Source organism: Ovis aries, chromosome 19, assembly GCF_016772045.2.
Source record: "Ovis aries strain OAR_USU_Benz2616 breed Rambouillet chromosome 19, ARS-UI_Ramb_v3.0, whole genome shotgun sequence".
Lineage (NCBI taxonomy): Eukaryota > Metazoa > Chordata > Mammalia > Artiodactyla > Bovidae > Ovis > Ovis aries.
In genome coordinates this window covers 55,190,080-55,203,153 of record NC_056072.1, presented here as the reverse complement: position 1 = coordinate 55,203,153, position 13,074 = coordinate 55,190,080, and the positions used below count along the sequence as shown (strand labels likewise).

Sequence of the window (13,074 nt, the reverse complement as noted above, 5' to 3'; positions counted from 1 at the left end):
TGAGACGGACCAGAAGCTAAAACCTGCGGCTGAGGAGAGCCTGTCCAGGTTTTCCCTGCAGGAAATCTCGCACCTGGAAAAGGGGGGGTCAAGGTGCTGGGCGGGGGTGCTGGCAGCTTCATGGGTCCAGGCCCGAGCTGGGGTTTGAGGAGGCCTGGGCTGTGGATCGGGGCTGCCCAGCTCCACCTCTGACCAGCAGTGTGACCTGCCCTCTGTGACCCTCAGTTTTCCCACGTGTAAACAGGATGGGTGGCTCAGGGGAGCAGACGAGATCACACGCATGACCGTCTGGCACACGGCGTGTTCTCTTTCTCCAGGCCCTCTCCACACGCACCTCTGAGACCTTGGAAAACTCTAAGCTCCTTCTTGCTTCAAGGGCTTTGAAGTGCTGTTCCCTCCGCTCAGATCACCTGGCCCCTCCCTCTGCCTGGGTAACACCTACTCATGCTTCCCACCTCAGTTCAAACACTGCTTCCTCCAGGAAGCCTTCCCCAGCCTAGACTAAACTCTTCTAACAACATTTACCTGCAGGGAGATGTCATCAGGGCCCCCTCCCCTCCTAGACACTGAGCTCCATGAGCGTGGGGAACACGTTCATTGTGTTCTCCGTTGTATCTCCAGCACAGGCTCAGGGTTCATCCTGTGGTAGGCCCTTAATTCATACTCGTGTAAATGGATGAGTGGATACATCTCGCTGAGCCTCAGTGAGTGCACCTGTCAAATGGGAATCATGACGCCATCCTCCTCACGGTGTTATGAAATGATTAAACGATTTCTGGCATGCAGTAGGTCCTCGAGAGACCATCTCCCCACCCTCCCATTCCTCTGATCAAGGAAGAGGCAGAACAGGAGTGGAGCTGGCTGCAAGAGTGGCCGCACCCTGGGTAGGGGGGCAGGGAGCCCTGAGTGGCCAACACTGCCAAGGTTCGGGCTGCTGAAAGCTTAGAAATGATCTGGTTAATTGGCTCCCAAACAAAGGCTCTTTTAGAAATCTTTTCTGCATGAAATAATTCCATCCACCACCAAAGTCCAGGGATTAAGAGAGACTCTACTTTCCGAGCTTTGAATGGCTCAAAGGCACACTTGGTGTGTTCCATCGCAGTCTCATGGTGAGAGCACAGAGCCGAGCCACCGTGTCAAGGCAAATCCAGCAGAGACGGAGGCGGCCTGGGCGGCAAGTAAACGATTTCCTCTGACTTCCCGAAATGTTAACAACAGCCCTGAGCGCAGGGGCCCCCGTCTGCAACCACTGTGTGACTACCTGAAGGGGACACGCCTCCGTTCTGATTTTTCCAGGACAAGCTCCCTGTGGGCAGCTCAGGGGACTCAGGACAAAGTCTACGTAGGAGAGCTTTCTTCCCCAGGTCGGTTCCCTCTCTTGGGGACAGTGATGGCCTGGTGACATCTTCAATTTACAGATGACCCTTAACCAACAAAGCCTGAGGTTGCATTGATTTTTTTTTTTTTTAAGCCTGTTTCTCAGAAGCCCGAATCAGACATTAGGTCCTTACAAGCCTCTGGAGAAAACCCCACCCCCACCCCAGCAAAGTGCCCTGTATCCTGCCTCCTCTGGCGGGCTCCTCTCCCACGTGCAATTCCACCCTTCCCCTGCCCTCCACCATCTCCCCTGCCTGCCTGCCTGGTCTGTGCTGTGCTTAGTTGCTCAGTGTGTCCAACTCTTCGCGACCCCATGGACTGCAGCCCTCCAGGCTCCTCTGTCCATGGCATTCTCCAGGCAAGAACACTGGAGTGGGTTGCCATGCCCTCCTCCAGGGAGTCTTCCTCACCCAGGGATCGAACCCACATCTCCTGGGTCTCCTGCACTGGTGGGTGGGTCTTTTACCACTGGGGTTGGGGGAGGCCCTCAGTATATAACCCTATCTATCAAGTAAGTACTTTCTTCCCTAGACCTTGAGAATCCCGGTGGATACAAATGTGTCTAAGTCCCTGGGCTGCACAGCCCAGCACATGGCAGGCCCTCAGTATACAATGCTATCAAGTTATGGACCCTCTTTGAGCTGGAGATCTAGCCCAGCCTTCCCATTTTACAGACAAAGAAGCTGAGCCTCAGAGCCAGGAGACAATTCCTCAGCCCAACAGACGGCTTTAGGTGAGACCTCCTCTCCCTTATGAGCTGGGAAGTAGCAATATTAATATTAATCCACCCATCTTTCCACGGAGAAGGCAATGGCAACCCACTCTAGTGTTCTTGCCTGGAGAATCCCAGGGACAGGGGAGCCTGGTGGGCTGCCGACTATGGGGTCACACAGGGTCGGACACGACTGAAGCGACTTAGCAGCAGCAGCAGCAGCATCTTTTCACTTCAAGTCCAGTGCTTTTTCAAGCACCTACTATGTGCAAGGTACCACACGGGGCTACAGAAATGATGAGCGTCAAGCCACAGGGAGAGAAGATGCAAGCAGGGATCATGGAGACACACAGACAAGAACCCGGAGGAGGGAGAGAGGAGGCTTTGTGGAGAAGCGGCACCCGAGCTTTGTACAAAGAGCTCACGGACCATCAGAGCTGGAGCTGGAGCCCACATCCCTGCTGCGCTGTCCACCTGCTCTCAGACTGCACTGTGCCTCCAGCACGTGGTGTAACTGTTGGGCTGACTTAGGCTAAAAGGAACAGAAAACCCCAACTCACTTGGCGGAAGTGATAAGTGTCTTCTCCCTCTAGCAAGAAGTCCTGAGTCAGGACAGCTCCGGGGTTGGTGAGCTCCGCTCTTCGAGGATGTCATCAAGGACTCCTTTGCCACCTTTTGGCTCTGCTGTGCCCAGTGTCTCTAAGGAGTGTGCTCAGATCACTTCCTGGTTATGAGACAGAGGCCCAGGCCCGGAGGTCACACCCAGGCATGACAACATCCTGCTCTCTAACTTTCTTTCCTAAGATCAAGGAATCTTTCCTAGAAACACATGGACTCCAGCCCCACCAACTTTCCTAACGTCTCAAGCCCTAATGTCTCACTACCGAGTAAATTGCCAACAATGGGGGTAGATTTCCCAGGAGTGGCTGAGTTAAGAACAGGGTCACCTTCCCTGAGGGTTAGTTACTCAAAAAATGAGGGTTCTACCTGCCAGGAACCAGGGGGCTGACTGCCAATTGTGATTATGACACTTACCGACCACAGGACTGTGTGTCGGGTTCCTTATCTGGGGATCATCAGAAACGGAGCAAACAATGGTGGCAGGTTTTCAGCCAGGCACTGTCTTGGATCCACAGAAGCACCTAACAATTATGCCTGGGTCCCTGCCATGGGCCTGGCTCCGTGCCAGGCAGGGGGGTTGTGATGGGCCAGATAGACAGTTCTGTGCCCAGGAGGGGAACAGACACATGAACGGGCAGTTACCACGCAGCAAGACGAGTGCTATGGTGGTGAACGGGACAGCCACGGATGCCGGGGAAGTGGCTCACTCTGCCCAAGACAGGAAGGCTGTAAGCAGAGAAGGCTTCCTGGAGGAGGCATAGTCCAAACCGTGACCTGAAGGAAAAGTGAGAGTTACCCAGGCAGGGAAATGTGGGTGAGAGGAAATGTGGGCACTGAAGGCAGAGGGAAGAGCGTACGCAAAGGCCCTGAGGTGAATGACTCTGAGTGTCCCCTAGGGCTGGCGGGATGCTTCACGAATAAGCACAGGGTCTGGAAGTCACCAGTAAGCGGGAACAGGACTGCAGGCAAGCTGCTGAGACTTCAGTGCCTGAACTATTTCAGGGGTAATAATGTCAAAACAGATCTTACAGGGTGGGTGTGAGGCTCAAATATCTTGCCTTTATAACCATCACACCACTGTCCAGTATTGTAATTATCTTATTATGAGGCTTGGATCCTACAGTGAAGAGCTGACAGCAGAGGCGTGTGGGGGGCTGGCCTTCTCCTCGGGACCCTCCGGGCAGGTGGCCTGGGCTTCCGCCACCGCATATGTGGCCACCAGCCACATGTGCCTGGGGAGACCTTGACTGGGGTGGGTCTGAGTTGAGAGCTGCTGTAAGTTGGAGAGCATACACGGGAGTTTGAAGAATTAATCCTTCCTCCCTGGCCACCATGTAAAATGGCTCATTCAAATTTCTTTATGTTGATTCCATGCTGAAATGATAAGATTAGGAGTATACTGAGTTAGATAAAATGTGTTATTGAAATGAATGGCATTTCTTTTTCTTTTTAAAACGTGGCTACCAGAGAGGCTTCCCAGGTGGCACTAGTGGTAAGCAACCCGTCTGCCAACGCAGGAGACTTAAGAGACACAGGTTCGATCCCTGGGTCAGGAAGATCCCCTGGAGGAGGGCATGGAGACCCACTCCAGGATTCTTGCCTGGAGAATCCCATAGACATAGGAGCCTGGCAGGCTTCAGTTCAGAGGGTCACACAGAGTCAGACACGACTGAAGCAGCTTAGCATGCAGCACCAGATGTGTGCCGTCACATGTGTGGCTCAAGTAGATTTCTATAATACCAGATGGTGCTGGGCTAGGCATGACATCCCACTGCAGATGTAAAGAAACAGAAGTACAGGCCCATTCAACGACCCCGCCTGGTCTGTGGCTAAGAGGATGCAGCGGGGACAGGGATCCAGCTCCATGACCTTCGCTCATCGGCTCACGCTGCTCTCTGCACGAGCCCCTCCTCTGACTGCAGGGAGCTCACTTAGGGTCGCTCATGTGGATACGCTCCTCACCCCACTCGGCTCTCCTGCTTTTGAAGCTCCAGACTGTCTTCGGACGGACCTATCTCCTCCCAGGCTACTTGCTTCCTCTTTGCTTAATGAGCCCCATTTGTTGGAACTGTTGACAAGTGATGCTCGCGACAGAGCAGGAGGGAGGGCAGAGGTGTAGAAAGAGCTGATGGCTATTGTGCAGGAAGGGAACCAAGCGCTGAAGTCACGTGGGCTCTGCAGGCAGCCCAGGGGTGGGAGGAGAGCATGTGTGCTGGGTCTAATCTGACCATGGACCCACGAGGGCCCTAAACAAGCACGAACACCCATGGGTCCAGGGCACAGCGTCCAGGGCCCCTTGACGGCTGCTGCCGCGTCACCACTATCTGTTCGGGGACATCTCCAGGGTCAAGTCCTAGATGCCGGGGACTCAACCCATCTGAGCTGTCTCATCACCTGTCACAAATTTAGCAGACCCCTTGGTCTGCTCTGAGATAACTGTGCATTTCCAAAAGGGCTCTCCTCCTGTGGACACTCTCTCCCCAACCCTTCTACCCCTGACTTCCCTCACCCCTTCCACCCCCCACAAGCCCCCCACCACTACAGGACAGGATGGAGGTGTGGGAGAGTTAACCAATCCTGCAGCAGTCTGCTCAACCGGCTTCCGGAGACCAACCTCAGGCGTGGTCCCCAGTGCCTCGGGGGGTCCCCAGGAGGGCCAAGGCTCCCCTGCCCGCAGCAGTACCGTGTGTGCTCACAGCTTTCATCAGTATCCTCCTTTCCCACTCAGCTTCCTCATCATCCCCTTACTCCAAATCCTCACTGCAAGGTCTGCTCTGGGAACAAGGCAAACTAAGTCGTCATCTTTCCCCCGAAACTGCTCCTCGTTCCCGGATTGTCCTGCCCTCCTCTCAGACGCTGTGGCATCTGGAAAACAGGAAGCCAACTTTGATTTCTGTCCCCATCTCACCCGCCACGTTCCAACCATCTCTAAGTACTGCCCATCCTACCTCCTAAATGTTTCTCAGTTCCATCCACTTTTCCAGATCACTTTGCCGCTGCTTCTGGGTCACCTCACCATCGTCTCTCTAGCCTTCTGAATCCCTGCGGCAAGCCCCCAATCCATCCAGATCTGCCAAGCCCAGGCCCACGTATCCAAACACCTGGACAACTCCCCCCACAGGGCCCCTCAAGGCTGGCATCTCCCAGCCTCCTCCGGGGTACCTGGTCTACGGCTGGGTGCCCACCCCCCAGCTGCACACCTATAAAGCAGGAAGTCCTCCCCAGGCGATTTCTTTCCGCATCATCCCGCTTCTGCCTTGTGAAGTTCTTACACATCAACCCTCTCCTTTCTTTTTTCCCCGTCCCTGCCTTGCTTCAGGCGGCAGGAAGGCTACGATCCTCTCCTAACTGGTCTGCCCTCCTCCTGTCTTGCCCTCTCTCATCCCTTCTCTTTGTTGTTGTTACAGGGATTATCCTAAGAGACGATTATGCCAGCATCCTGGTCCACTCCTCACTGCTCCCCACGTCCCACAGGGTAAACTTGGTCTTTGACATGAAAGACCCCTTACAATTTGGTTCCAAAAACCTCAACTCCCACATCCATCCCCCAAATCCATGACTGCAACAGCCCCAGTCCATTTATACTCTTTCTTGCTAGGGCTCCGTGGCCATTAGGGCTGGACCTAGAGGTGGCATCTCCCTTGAAAGCCCCGTCAGTGTGGTAGGAAGCCCCCACTCCCCTCTCCTCCACCCCAGAGAATGCCACCCACCACCAGCCACCTGCACATTCACCCCAGAAACCAAGCAAAACCAGATGTCCAATACAGAATGCCGATTGTTAGCATAATAAGAGATGGGCTCCAAGTCATTCATCTACTTTTGTCCTCCCATTCCTCCATTAAATAAAATCCTGGCAGCAGGACAGAATGGGAATTAGATCTGAGGGGAAAATGTCTGGAGCATGAGGAATTGGAAAGGGAGGGTGGGGAATGGGAGCTGGTTTGGGTGGCACTTTGTGAGGAGGGCAGCGAGCAAGCACTGTGGGCATGCAAGGCAGAGGGTGTGCAGGGCAGATGGGGTGTGCAAGGTGGAAGAATGTGCAAGGCAGAGGGTGCACAGGGCGGATGGGGAGTGCAAGGTGGAAGAATGTGCAAGGCGGAGGGTGCGCAGGGCGGATGGGATATGTGAGGTGGTAGGGTGTGTGAAGAGGATGTGCAAGATGGAAGAATGTGAGTGGTGGACATTGTACAAGGTAGATAGGGTGTGCGAGGTGGAAGGTGTGCAGGAACAGGAAGTGTGAGGGCGCAGGGGACCAGCCGCAGCTCTCAGGACCTACAGCTTTGCAGAAGCGTGGATCTCGGGTCCCCCCGGGTCCCTGGGCTACAGATAGAAGAGGCTACAGGTAGTGAAGGAGGGGAATGACCGAGGGAGGGGTATCTGGATAACTGAGGCTTTAGCTACAGAGTGGGATAAATGATGCTGAAAGGCAAGCAGACTCAGAGAGCAGCATTTCCATTTTCCAGGAACGTCATGAGGATTGGAGTTGAAAACTCACCTGCCACCACCAGCTAATAAAGGCAGCGCAAGGACTTTCCAGTCACCTGTCCAATGTGGGCCTCCCTGCTCTGCCCCTAGGGGCTAACACCTCAGGGTTAGGAACTGTGCAGATATGAGGGAAGCCTTCAGGGAGCAGTCTTTTTCTAAATTAATTTTGCAGATGCAGGTTGTGACCCCCACAACATAAACATATACTGTAATACTTTTAAAGATGATCTTCAAAGGGCACACGTACGGTGATATCCAGCAATTACAACCGTGAAGTCATGCTTTAAAGAAATGATGACTAAATTGGGTCGCATTTCTTTTTTATGGAATCCACCAGGTGACTGCTATAAACATCCAAACTAGCACTGAGGTCATTTTAAGATAATGTGCCTTTCCCAGACAGTACTTTTGGTTCAAAACAAAATAATTTATAGAGCATCCTATAAAATGAAAGGTTGTATGTGGACCTTTCCTGGAGCGTAATTTTAGGGAGAAAAATCCTTGCCTATAACATGCCAGGCCTGTACCTGGCCCTGAGGTCATGCAGGGTCCCAGCTTCAGGAAGCTCATGGTACAGAAGACACGCACTGAGAAATGGAAGGAAGTCAAGGCAGATTGTAGGAATGTATAAAAGTGTCTTAATCCAATGCTTCTCAAACTTTAATCGCACATGAATCACTTAGTGAAATATAGATTCTCCAGGCTTCTCTGGTGCTCCAGTGTTAAGAATTCACCTTGAAATACAGGAGATGCAGGATCGATCCCTGGTCAGAGAACTAAGAACCCACATGACTTGGGGCAATGAAGCCCATGTGCCACAACTAAACAGAGTCCGTGCACCTCAATGAAAAATCTTGCAACAAAGATCCCACGTGCTGTCACTGAGAGCCAACGCAGCCAAACAAATGAATAAATTTTAAAAAATGAGTTAGACTTTATGAACAAAAATACACATTCTCAATGAGTAGGACTGGGGTCGAGTCCAAGATTTTGCATTTTTAACCAGCTCCCCAGGTGATGTCGATGCTGCCGGTCCGTGGACCACACTTTGAGTAGCTGAATGGCTGCTTGTGACTTGGGATATAATTCCCTATAACAGCATTATATTTGTTTCCAAAAGGGCAGCGTCTCAAACATAATACATGAGTCGATAGCATCACCGACTCAAAGGACATGAATCTGAGCAAACTCTGGGAGACAGTAGAGGACAGAGGAGCCTGGTGTGCTACAGTCCATGGGGTCACAGAGCGTCAGGCGTGACTTAGCAACTGAACAGTAACAATGACAATGAAAATCAAAGCTCTGAAAGGCTGGGAGGGGTGACATGATGAGGCTGAAGCTGCTGTTCCTGAGGGGCACCAACTGTGTGGTAGGAGAGGAAACAGACAAGTTTCCATCCTGCAGGCGTGAGCAGCTGAATGGAGGGAGACAAGTAAAAATCAAAGACTCCTCATACACACAAATGTAAACGCACATCTGGGACAAAGGTTGTGAGAGTCTGTAAGAGGGAGCATGACCTGGCTGGGGAGGTTGGGGACGGGGGAAGGAGGGAAGAGCGAAGGCCTGGCTGAGGACCAAGGGGACCTGGATGAGGCTGGGCAGAGGGGTGAGGCCCCTACACAGGGGCCGACCACGCAGGACTTAGAGGAGTTTCACCTTCATGCTAAGAGTGTGAGGGGCTCCTGAAGTGTCTTACCCAGGAGGAAGAATATAATCAGATTTGCATTGTGAAAAGATCGCTCTGGCTGCAGTGGAGGATGGGCTGGAGGGGCCAGAGCATGTCCGTCCCTTGGGAGGCACAGGGCCTGATTGAGACAGTATTTAGTCTCTCTCGGTGGCAGAAAACTCTCAAGCTACGGACGGCCGCTTTCTGCCCCATGGATGCTGGAAGCAGGACAGTCGGTCTGCTCAGACACACGGGACTGAATCAGACACCCGGGAAGTAACTGCGGGAGAGAGGTCTTGCAGAGGAGGATGGGTGGGCTGGGCCTCTGCTGTACTCCAGCTTCTGGTTCCAGCCCTTCCTGAAGGCTCCTCTGCAGCCTTGCCCCTATTTCTTGGACTGCCTCTGTATCCTTATGAAGAGTTCCTTGGTTGAGGAGGTTTCTGTTCTTCGCAACCCTGAGAGTCCTCGAGAGCTCAGCAGCACACTTGCCCTGAGGCTTTCACAAGTGCGAGAGCACCACCCAGGCGGTAGCAGCATCCCAGGATTAGAGTCTCCAGACGCCCCATAATTTGAGCCAGTGGCACTGTAAAGTCACTAAGTTCTGGAGAATCCACGCTGGTTCCTAAGCTCCGGCAGGGACCACGAGGTGGTTCCCACCCACTGTGCTGCGGGGGTGGGAGTTACGGCCAAGCCAGGAGCAGGAAGATGGGGGCAGTGGGCGGCCAAGGGACCACGTGCTAGAAATGCCTGGACGTGGTCCCAGTGGAAGCACAGCCAGGCTTTGAAGGCCCACCTCTGGCCCTGTCCAGCCAGCCCCGTTCAAAGCCGTTCACGGTTTCTCCTCACGTCGGAGGCTTGGGTTTGATTTACAAGGGACGAGGAGGAACTGTGAATCTTTTCAAAAGGAACAACAGACTTGCAGGAAGCTTCGAGGTCCAGGAACCACTTATTACAGTGTCCTGCTCTCTTTGGTGACAGGGGAGGAGATTCAGGATCTGAAAGATCGCCTTTGAAAAGAAAACATCTTGAAGGAAGGTCAAATCGACCTTTGAAAGCTACCAAGATGATGTCTTGTTAATCAGGAAATTCATTTCTTTATCTGGAACATGGGATAATTCTCCTCTTGATATGACATCTTGAGGATTAAATATGGACATTCGGGGTATCCTAAAATATGCTGTGGGCTTCCCAGGTGGTGTGAGTGGTAAAGAACCTGCCAGCCAATGCACCAGATGAGATGCAGGTTCGATCCCTGGGTCAGGAAGATCCCCTGGAGAAGGACGTGGCAACCCACTCCAGTATTCTTGCCTGGAAAATCCCAGGGAGAGAGGAGCCTGGTGGGCTGCAGTCCATGGGGTTGCAAAGAGTTGGCCATGACTGACCCCACTTAGCACATAGCCCAACAAAGTATGCTGTGAAGATAAATGCTGGTAAACACAGCAATTCTTTTCTTTTTTGTCTCACACAAAGAAAATTGCTGTTTTTATGGTTATGCACGTATTTTAAGGCATATTAGGAAAAAGAAAGCACCTCAAGCCCACAGTTTCATGGCTAGTATTGCTCAGGATGAGGCTTAATTTGAAAAATGAGTTGAGGATAAACGACAAGGCCCTGTTGTAAAGCGCAGGCAACTGTAATCAAGACCCTGTGATAAACCACAATGGAAAGGAATATGAGAAAGAATAAATATGCATAACTGAGTCACTTTGCTGTACAGCAAAAATTAACACAATATTGTAGATCAAGTATTCTGCTGCTGCTAAGTTGCTCAGTTGTGTCCGACTCTTTGTGACCCCCAAGAACTGTAGCCTACCAGGCTCCCAGGCTCCCAGGCTCCTCTGTCCGTGGGATTCTCCAGGCAAGAATAACTGGAGTGAGTTGCCATGCCCTCCTTCAGGGGATTTTCCCGACCTAGGGATTGAACCCGTGTCTCTTACATCACCTACACTGGCAGGTGGATTCTTTACCACTAGCGCCACCAACTATACTTTGACAAAATTTTAAAAGTTACTGGAAAATTTCATCAGGCAGCTTATAATGTTATCTAACTTTCTAAAATAAAAAATACTATATGTTGGCAGAAAAACAGTGAGTGGACTTATGAAGTATTGGGTTGGCCAAAGATGCTCTGTGACATCTTATGGAAAAACTCAAAGGAACATTTTGGCCGATGCAATAACTGAGTGGACAATAGTGCATTTCAGTTCAGTTTAAGGCCAAGGGCGTAGATTCAAGAGCACCGGGGTGGAGGGAAGGCAAGCATCTGGCACAGAACCTGGTATAGACCAGGAGCCCCATCGTGACAGCCACCATATCACAAGTACCTGCGCCATTGCTGGTCCTTCTAACTGGCAGGTAGGAATTATCCTTCCTATCTTAGAGTTGATAACGGGAGGCCCGGAGAAATGAGAATACTCGCCAAATGCACACAACTAGAGAGCGCCGAGGTTGGGATATTTGAACATAGGTCTGCTTACCTTCGCACAGAGTCGGACACAACTGAAGCGACTTAGCGGCAGCAGCAGCTACTTACCTTCAGCTCCCAATTTCCCTAACTGCAACACATCACCCTTAACAATACATCATTTTCTCTCTTCTCTAGAAAACACAAGCGTCTTTCAGAAGAGACCTCATAAAGCCCCCAGGTTTGGGGCCTAGTCTATTTTACCCCAACCTATATACTTACACTACGTATCTGTTTGTGCTTGGGCAACTGAGTTGCACCATAAAGAAGGCTGAGCACAAAGAACAATTGATGCTTTCGAACTGAAGCACTGGAGAAGACTCTTGAGAGTCCCTTGGGCTGCAAGGAGATCCAACCAGTCCATCCTAAAGGAGATCAGCCCTGAATATTCGTGAGAAGGACTGACGCTGAAGGTGAAGCTCCAATACTTTGGCCACGAGTTGTGAAGAGCCAAGTCACTGGAAAAGATCCTGATGCTGGGAAACACTGAGGGCAGGAGGAGAAGGTGGTGACAGAGGATGAGATGGTTGGATGGTATCACCGACTCAATGGACATGAGTTTGAGCAAACTTAGGGAGATAGTGAAGGACAGGGAAGCCTGGCCTGCTGCAGTCCATGGGGCTGCAAAAAGTCGGACACGACTGAGCGACTGAACAACGAAAACAAACTTCTACTGAACCAACAAACTTTAAGACCAGCCCTTCCTGCCATGTGACTGACCTACTGCCCCACCCTTAGCAGGCCCGGGGGGCCTAGCCTGGGTCAGCTTGGCCTGGGGCAGCGTGTGACAGCCGTCTTTCCTCACTATTGGGCGGGAAGAGCTCAGGCCCGAGTGAAGACTAGGGAAGGGGCAGAGGCCTTGCATTCTGGTCTAACTGTGCTCACCTGGGGGTCCTGGGGGTCCAGGTGCGTTGCTGGAGTCGCGGTTGCGGAATGACGCTCTGCTCAGCGTCCTCTGCGCACTTGTGTCCCCCCTGGGGGTGTGCAGGGCATGAGTGGGTCTTCCTGGGCCACTGACTAAACACCACGGGAATCACACCCTTCTACCAACATCTGCAATTTCCCAACGGTTCCCCACATGGCACCAAAGACATTCCTGCCTTTCTCCCTACACGCAGCCACTCCAGAGGCGCAGGCTTCCTGATGTCTCTCCTCCGATTACATGGGTTCTCACTATTCTCACTCCCTTAGTGGGCATTTTTCACAAAGGGGTGCATATGTGTTTAAATTATCGTCATAATACCATTCCACGTAAGTAGTTAACTTCTGTTTCAGCCAAACAACAAGCTGTTACACATCCTGGACCACTGAGCTCCCTGAGAATTGCCCACAATCCATCTACTGCTGCCCAGGGTCCCATTAGGGTCCTGGCTGATGTGGATGGAGCCCTGTGCCCCCAGCACTATTTTAAGACCATTGTACGCATTAGCTTTTTCTTAAGGTACTATTGCCTCCCCATTTTACAGATGAAGAGACTGAGTCTCAGAAGGGTTGAATGACCAGATTATGAGTGCAGAGCTGTGCCCGTCAACACTAGGCTGGTCTATGGCAAGAGCGCATCTCCTGAATCTGGAAGGATCACAGGTTTATCTGAGAGTAGAGAGATCTGGGCTGCAGTTACACAGAGCGGTGTGACCTTGGACAATTTACTCCTTCCTCATCTGTGCAAGGGGGACAAGGCCTGCTCTGCTCACTCAGAGGGTTTCTGTTAAGCTCAGAAGAGGTAACTGATGGGAAAATACTTAGTTT

The 13,074-nt window shown here is 51.9% G+C and overlaps 1 protein-coding gene across 19 annotated transcripts in view; it reads right to left on the bottom strand.

Annotated features, from left to right (window-relative positions):
• The window catches only part of HRH1 (histamine receptor H1), a 189,113-nt gene that overhangs the window by 45,806 nt on the left and 130,233 nt on the right, over positions 1-13,074 (bottom strand). For 3 of the 19 annotated variants that reach the window (XM_060402651.1, XM_060402654.1, XM_042236659.1), the window contains exon 1: positions 2,650-2,808. The exons of 13 other annotated variants lie outside the window; for them this stretch is intronic. The gene's annotated coding sequence lies outside the window, so the exon portion shown is untranslated. Of the gene's footprint in view, positions 1-2,649; positions 2,820-3,124; positions 10,529-13,074 lie in introns of those variants that run through there. 3 more of the 19 variants (XM_060402641.1, XM_042236658.2, XM_060402642.1) reach the window with 2 other exon arrangements.